This window comes from Lactuca virosa, chromosome 9, assembly GCF_052849685.1.
Source record: "Lactuca virosa cultivar CGN04683 chromosome 9, Lactuca_virosa_CGN04683_v6, whole genome shotgun sequence".
Classification (NCBI taxonomy): Eukaryota; Viridiplantae; Streptophyta; class Magnoliopsida; order Asterales; family Asteraceae; genus Lactuca; species Lactuca virosa.
This window is the reverse complement of record NC_136434.1, coordinates 62,796,060-62,804,856: the sequence shown is the minus strand read 5'-3', so window position 1 is coordinate 62,804,856 and position 8,797 is coordinate 62,796,060.

The window sequence follows — 8,797 nt, the reverse complement described above, 5'->3', positions numbered from 1 at the left end:
ATAGTAGAAACTAATGTTCATGCTACCACCACGTCATCTTCTACGTTAGATCACAAGTTCTTGAGCAGTTCAGACAGTTTCTTACTTACAATTATGCAACCATGTATGCATCTACATCTCTCGGTGCACCTCATCATATGCCACCTTATTTTCATCATTTGTTTCTTTGTCTCATGGATCACCTGTTTCGTTCATGTCTGCTAGTGATACACCTATGCATGTAAAGGGTGTTGATAATGTTGTCATCCTCGTATATCACTCCTAATGTATATTATATTCCCACGCTTGCTTTAAATCTTGATTTAGTTAGTCAGATGTGTAAATCTTGTTATTGGGTTTTTTTATTCTCTTTGTTGTGTGCTTGATTCACGCTCCTAGAGGGTGATTGGGACCGACCGTAAGATAGGAGAACTATATGTATTGGATCGGTTCAAAGTGTCTGATGTCGCGTTGATTTGCATTCTTTTTGTTTGAGTGATTCATCTCTTATTTTTTTATATTTAGTATTCTCACATGGGACATGTGTCACTGTTATGTTTACAGTTTCTAGTCTCTACCAGTGTTTTGGATCATTTGAATAGTTGTGATATTTCTAATTGTAGTGGTTGTAAACTTGATACATTTTCTGCTTTGCCATTTGCTAAAAGTGGTTCTTGCTCTTTTGCACTTTTTGATCTTGTGCATTCTTATGTATGAGGCCTATCTCTGGTGTGTTCAAATGGAGGATCCACCTACTATGTTTTGCTTATAGATGATTATACTCGTTATATTTGGGTTTATCTCATGAAACACATGTATGATTTCTTTATAATCTACAAGAATTTTAAAGCACTTGTCAAGACACAACATTCAGTTGTTATAAAATGTTTTCGGTGTGAGTTGGGGGTGAGTATACCTCTAAAAATATTTCAGTGTGACTTTGGGGGTGAGTATACCTCTAATGATTTCACATAACTACTTGCATCTGATGGCACCATACATCCGCCGTCATGTACTGATGCTTCTCAACAAAACGATGTTGCAAAGAGAAAACATAGACATATTGTTAAAATTTTCCCCTCTTTGTTACAATCATTTGAGGTTCCTAGTGTTTTAAAGGAGAAGCTCTCCTAACTAATGTCTACATAATCAATCGAATCCCTACTTCACATAACTTTGGTATGTATCCATTCAAGAAGGTATATGGTCACTTACCTGATTATTCCTCGTTACAAGTTTTTGGGTGCACTTGTTTTATTCTCCGCCTGCATGTTAATCATAATAAGTTGTATCCATGATCAACCTTACGTGTTTTTCTGGGATATGGTATTGGTCAGAAAGGATATTGGTGTTTTGATCCACTAAGTCAAAAATTGTACGTTTCTCGACATGTCACTTTTGTGGAGCATATTCTATTCTACTCGATTCCTGCTCCATCTCACGACATAACACGATTAGAGTTTCTAGTTATTGATCCTTTTGATAGTGATGATGACACTCCATCTGATGCTTCGATGATACTGTTGGATAAGCTGTCTAAGTCCATAACTATTTCTGGTATGTACTTGACCCGACCCGGCATGGTCCATTTGGGTTGCATGGCATCATGCATTTGGATAGACTTAATGAGAGAAAATAACACTTGAGGTTTATTAATATTATAAGTTCATATATATTAATAGTATTATTTAATTAGTATTGATCAAGAATTAATTTGGAATTAATTAAATGATCAAAAGATGACTAATTAAATATATGAGTTGATTATGTAAATCATTCATAACTTGTATAGTGGGCTAAAAGGCTCCATGGATTATCAAGTTGGGTTAAACCCATTGGATGCTCCATGGAGGCTCCATGGGAGTTACAAACTCATGGGTCATGGAAATGAAGAGTCATGTCACATTAGGGTTTACATGGTGTAACCCTAGATGTGACACACTATATAAGGAACATGATACTCTACCAAAATCGGTTACACTAAGAACAAGAGAGGGCAAGCCGATTTTTACAAGTGTTATACATTCTCTAAAGTTATTCCAAAGCATTTGGTGTTGTGTGAAACATTTGAGGCATCACACTTGGGGTGCTAGGCTCTCAAGGTTTTCAAGGAATCATAACAACTACAAGGTATGTAATTCTATCCATCTTTTATTGATTAAAGTTCCCCATGTATGCTAAATAGGATTATGAACCTTGGAAAAAGTATTTTGCATGTATTTTAGACAAACATAGATCCAAAGTTTTCTAGGGTTGCATGTACACTTAGGAGTGTTAGAATGCTCAAAACTCATCAGTGGTATCAAAGCCTAGGCTTGTTTACTTGATACTTGATGCAAACTTGTTTTTCAAAAGCCAAAAACTGCCCAGACAAGAAAACTCGACGAGTTCTGGCCAAAAACTCGCCGAGTTCATGAGTTATTACATGAACTCGACGAGTTCCTTTGAGAACTCGACGAGTTTGTCATTCAGTGAGCAGTTTTTCGTGTTGTGCTACTGGAAATGGACTAGAAACATTACCCTAAACTGTTTTGGTCTTATAAAACTTGTTTTAGATGGTGTAATGGTTATGCTAATCCATATTCAATGGCTATTATCAAAATTTCAAGTTTTATATGGATTATTTATGATTTTTGAAATTGTTGATATACATGTTCATGAACTTATGAGTTTAGAATATCATAGGAATTGTTTGTAACTTGCTTGTTAGTTTAATTCTTGATCATTATGTGTTTTAATGGGATCCATAATTTGTCCTCAAGATATGAATTACCAAAAGTTTTTCTTTTAAAGTTCATTATTAAACACATAGGTTACATAAAATGAAAAGTCACTCATTTTAATAAACCATTTAACTCATAAGTTATGAATTGAAAGGTTTTGTATAGTTACAAAACTTGCCCTCAAGTTTTGGAACATGTAAAGTCATCTTAATAAACTTTAGTTCCAACCCCTAGAATTTTAAAAGTTAAAATTCAACCCTTATACTTTATAATATTATAAGTTTAATAATAATTATATATGTATAAGAACAAAGTCGTTTTACCGTTAGTAGGCCACATTCACGAAGCCGGTCTATAAGGGGGGTATAAGGTTGTTGCCTATAAAATGGCAGCTTAATGGGTGTCCATTCTCACCCACCGCTTCCTTGATCGGTGGAGGGTCGTTAACCGAACGGGTAGGACAATGACTTAACAATTCTCATTAAAAGTATAATGATTATTATAAAGTAACTAAATGTTTTTATAAATTCTCAATCTTAGTTACTTTAGGAAAAATGTGAAAAAGGTGCTAACCCATGAAATTACACTTTGCACTTTGATTAAGTCGTTAGTGGAGCGTGTGTGGTTAACCGGCACACTAACGTGGACTTAACAAGGTAGGAAAAGGGTGACTTAAGGTTTTTCATAGGTCGGTGGAGCGCGTGTGGTTTACTGGCACATCGATTAAGTGAAAAACATTAAGGGTACCAAGTAATTTGCATGGTTACTTCACACCTTGTTTTGTGATCCTCGGTATCCCAGTCACAAAACATGAAGGGCACACTCGAGATTGAAACATGCCATTGAAAAGTTCAATGAATCTCAAAAGAATCTAGGAGTTTCTAAAACCAAATAAAACCTAATAATTTATATATTTCGTTTTCATGGTGGAAATTGGTGAATCGTCATTCACCTACCTTTCAAATATGTTTTAGCTTAGATTACGACATCCCTCTTCTAAGTTATAATATATTGTGATTGGACCCTAGCCTTAATATTACATTTGGGTGTTTTATTAAGGACTATCTTTATATCTAAACTAAACTTGTTTTTTCTTCTTTTCAGATGTCTTCCAACAATGCTGCTCCTGGCTCAAACCCTACTGGCTCCTTCTCTCTCATGAACCTTTGTGGGAGAGTCATCTTTGATGGATCCAACTTTACAGATTGGATCAGGAACATCAGGATGGTCACTCGGTATGAGAACAAAGAATATGTTCTCGACAAAGAGCTTAAGGTACCTGAGCCAACTGCTACTCCTGAGGAGTTTGCTGAATATGAGGCACATGAAAGAGATGCTACCAAAGTGGCATGCATCATGATGGCCACTATGACAGCCGAGCTCCAAAAGTCCTATGAGGACTACTATCCTTTTGAGATGCACCAGGATTTGATGGACCGTTACCATCAGAGTGCTCGTCAAGAGTGATATGAAATCATCTCCTCCATGATAACAACCCGAATGAAAGATGGTGAACCCATCACGGGCCACATGCAGAAAATGCAAAGGTATGTGGACCGTTTGATGAAGCTGAATGTGAACTTCTCAGAGGAGTTAGCAATAGATATCATTTTGCACTCCTTACCATCGTGTTATGATCAATTCTGCATGACATACCACATGAACAAGGAAGAAGTCACCCTCAGCAAACTTCAAGGACTCCTAAAGACCGCAGAATCAGGTATTAAAGGTAAGTCGGTTGTTACCACTCCTACTCCTACTCCAAACTTTGCACCTGTCTTGGCAATCGGGAAAGGTAGAGGGAAGAAGAGGAAGAACCCTTCGAAGGGTACCAAGGGTAAGACCCTTGATGGCTCCTCTTCAAGCGGAACCAAGAAAGGTTTCGTCACTCCTTCTCCTGATCCCAAAGAGGCTGAATGCTTCTATTGCCATGAAAAGGCGCACTGGAAGCGAAACTGCCCAAAGTACCAGCAAGATTTGAAGGATGGGAAAGTAAAACCCAACCATGCAGGTATTTACACTATATTATCTAATAACTCACCCTATTCTAATTCTTGGGTCCTTGATACCGGCTGTGGTATTCATATTTGTTATGATTTGCAGGGACTAAGAAGAAGTGAGAATGTGGAGCATGGAAAGATAAACTTGATCATGGGAAATAGGAAAGTTTCACCTGTCACCAAGATTGGAGTTTATACTTTGTTGCTAAGTAGTGGGTTTACTTTAGATTTGAATAAATGTTGTTATTCGCCTGAAATGGCAAGAAATGTTATTTCCTTTCATGCTTTGTACGAACAAGGGTTTACCTTTTCTTTTGATAATGAAGTTGGTGGAATAAATGCTTTCTTTAATAATGTGTTTTATTTTAAAGCATTACCTTGTGATGGTGTGTATGAAGTTGTGTCTGTTGTAGATAATTTAGGAAATAATGTGTTGTGTATTGATTCTACTAATGATAATAACTTGGATAAAGCATCATTATGGCATTGTCGTCTTGGACATGTAAGCAAGAAATGCATAGGCCAACTCCAAAACGATGGAGTCTTGGAGTCATTTGACCTAAAGTCAGATGATAGTTGTGAATCATGCTTACTTGGAAAAATGAAAAAGTCACCCTTCACAGGTCCTTGTGCTAGGGGTGAAGGTTTCTTGGATCTAGTGCACACAGATGTGTGTGGACCCTTCAAAACTGCCACAAGGGATGCTAATCGTTATTATGTGACTTTTACAAATGATTATAGTAGATATGGATATGTCTACTTAATCAAGCATAAGTCAGAGACTTTCGATAGGTTTAAAGAGTTTAAACAGGAAGTAGAGAATCAATTGGGCAGGAACATTAAGATGCTTCGATCCGATCATGGTGGTGAGTATCTTAGTACAGAGTTCCTAGACTATCTTAAGGAATGTGGGGTTGTCTCACAATTGACACCTCCCAGGACACCACAGTTGAATGGTGTAGCTGAGAGGCGTAATCGAACCTTGTTGGACATGGTTCGTTCCATGATGAGTCGAGCTACGCTACCAATCTCATTCTGGGGGTATGCCTTAGTGACTGCCGCCCATATCCTTAATCTGGTCCCTACAAAGAAGGTTGCCAAAACACCTCACGAGATGTGGACTGGAAAAATTCCTAGTCTAACCCACATCAAGATTTGGGGTTGCGAAGCTTTCGTGAGACGCAAGACTCACGACAAGCTCGAACCTCGAAGTGAGAGGTGTATTTTCATCAGCTACCCACAAAAATCCTTTGGTTACCTCTTCTACAGACCTAGTGAGAATGTGGTCTTTGTAACAAGGAGGGGTGTCTTTCGAGAAAGAGAGTTCATAAGCCAAGGAAACAGTGGGAGGCAAATTGACCTTGAAGAATTTCAAGAGTCAAATGGTGAAGGAACCTCAAACCCTAGCAGTCAACTTGAGGAGGAAACTCCTGTTGATCCAATTGACAAGTCTGTACCTCTGAGGCGTTCCACAAGGGTTAAGAATGCACCTGAGCATTACTATGGTTTCCATATTACTGCGGAAGGTGAGACACTTATTAGTGATGAGACACTGGTAAGTCTGGATGAACCTAACAGCTACGCGGAAGCCATGGCAGGCCTCGAGTCTGCTAAATGGAAAGAGGCAATGGACAGCGAGATACAGTCCATGTATGACAATCAAGTTTGGAACTTGGTTGACAATGTACCAGGTCGTAAGACAGTTGGGTGCAAATGGATCTTCAAGAAGAAGACCGACATGGATGGTAATGTACATACTTATAAGGCGCGACTGGTTGCAAAGGGCTTTTCTCAAACTCCGGGAATTGATTATGATGAGACTTTTTCACCAGTAGCCAAGATTAAGTCTATTAGGGTGTTGTTAGCCATTGTTGCATTTCATGACTATGAAATATGGCAAATGGATGTCAAAACCGTTTTCCTTAATGGAAAGTTGGCTGAGGATGTTTACATGAATCAGCCAGAGGGTTTTGTCAGTACAGAGAACCCTGACAGAGTGTGTAAGCTTGATAAATCCATTTATGGATTGAAACAAGCACCTCACAGATGAAATCTTTGCTTCGATGAGAAAGTCAAAGAGTTTGGCTTTTCGAGGAGTGAAGATGAATCTTGTGTATATGTCAAGGCTAGTGGGAGTATAGTTAGCTTTTTGGTATTGTATGTGGATGACATACTACTCATAGGAAATGACATCCCAACCTTGCAGGAAGTGAAGTCCTGGCTTGGGAAGTGTTTCGCTATGAAGGACCTAGGAGAAGCTGCCTATATTTTAGGGATAAGGATTCTGAGAGACCGGAGTAAAAGACTAATTGGACTTAGTCAGAGTACATACTTGGATAAAGTGCTGAAGAGATTCAGCATGCAAGATTCCAAGAAAGGAGAGTTACCCATCCAGAGTAACGCTAGATTGAGTAAGACTCAGAGCCCGAGTACCGAGGTTGAGATAGCATAAATGAGTCGAGTACCTTATGCTTCTGCAGTAGGCTCGATCATGTATGCTATGACCTGCACTCGTCCTGATGTAGCCTTTGCTTTGAGCATGGTTAGCAGGTATCAGGGGAACCCTGGTAAGGCTCACTGGACTGCGGTAAAGAACATTCTCAAGTACCTACAGAGGACTAAGGACTGGATCCTTACCCTTGGTGGGAGTGATGACTTGAGAGTTGTAGGGTATAGTGATGCTAGCTTCCAGACTGATAGGGATAATTTCCGCTCTCAGTCGGGCTGGGTCTTTACCTTAAACGGAGGAGCAATTTCTTGGAAAAGTTCCAAGCAGGAGACCGTGGCTGATTCAACTTGCGAATCAGAGTATATAGCGGCAAGCGAGGCAACAAAGGAGGCAATATGGCTAAAGAACTTCATTGGAGACCTTGGAGTTGTACCAGCTATAAAGGAGCCCATAGAGATTTTCTGTGATAGTGAAAGTATAGTTGCCTTAGCCAAGGAACCAAGGGATCACGGGAGATCCTGATACATTGACAGAAAATACCATTTCATCAGACAACGAATAGAAGAACGACTCCTCGCGGCAAAGAGGGTATCATCGGATGAGAACCCGGCAGATCCCCTCATGAAGGGACTGGGTAGGGTTAAGCATCTCCATCATGCAAGGAGCATAGGGCTGAAGGATGATATTAGTTTTAGTAGTTAGATAGTTTTGAAATTTGTAAAGTGTAATTGACATTTGATGATGAATAAAAGTTGTGTTTATTTATGAGTAAAGTGTTGTTATCTCTTGTCAATCGTTTACTATTATTTCTTTTGCATGTTTTGACTTCCATAATATTTATGTTGTGTTTGACATATTATTCAAATTATCCACAGTCGGTCATATGTTGGAAGTAGATATGAATTGAGACTGTCATGAGTTGGTTGTAGAGGTCTAAGATGTTGGACATGGCCTCAACACTCATGAGTGCTCATAAGTTCTGAGTATTGGATTCAACCCACGCTCGCTGGTATCACTTCATGGAATTTATCTCGAGTGATCGTGAGACGGTAATATCATATAAGTCTTCAAGCCTAGAGATATGTCTTGTTGCCTATGAGTTGGTTATGCATTGAACAAACGAAAACACATTGGTAACTCGATGTTATAAAACGTACTATTGTGTGTGATTCAACAAGTAGTAGAACAAGCATATGAGTCGAAGTTTATCTGTTCCTTCTTGGATTAGAAGCGATATCTGGGCCCCTTGATGTTTTTGTTTTGACCTATGTACCGGGCCCGGTCAGAACTAAGTTGATGTGTTCAATTAAGTTCTATGTCAAACAAATCGGAAATCAGGAAACAAACTGTTGGACAAAAGTAAGACATTGTTCCATGTATTTGTCTAGTTGATATCTAGAACAGAGGATTATATGATCACTTATCTGAAATGGCGTATCATCATCTTCTCAGTTCCGAGAGACCTTGAAAAGAGCTACAATTGCTGATCGGTTCCTGAAGTTATACTTGCAGTTATAGTTATTAGACTTATCCAAGTGGGAGACTGTTGGATAAGGTGTCTAAGTCCATAACTATTTCTGGTATGTACTTGACCCGACCCGGCATGGTCCATTTGGGTTACATGGCATCATGCATTTGGATAGACT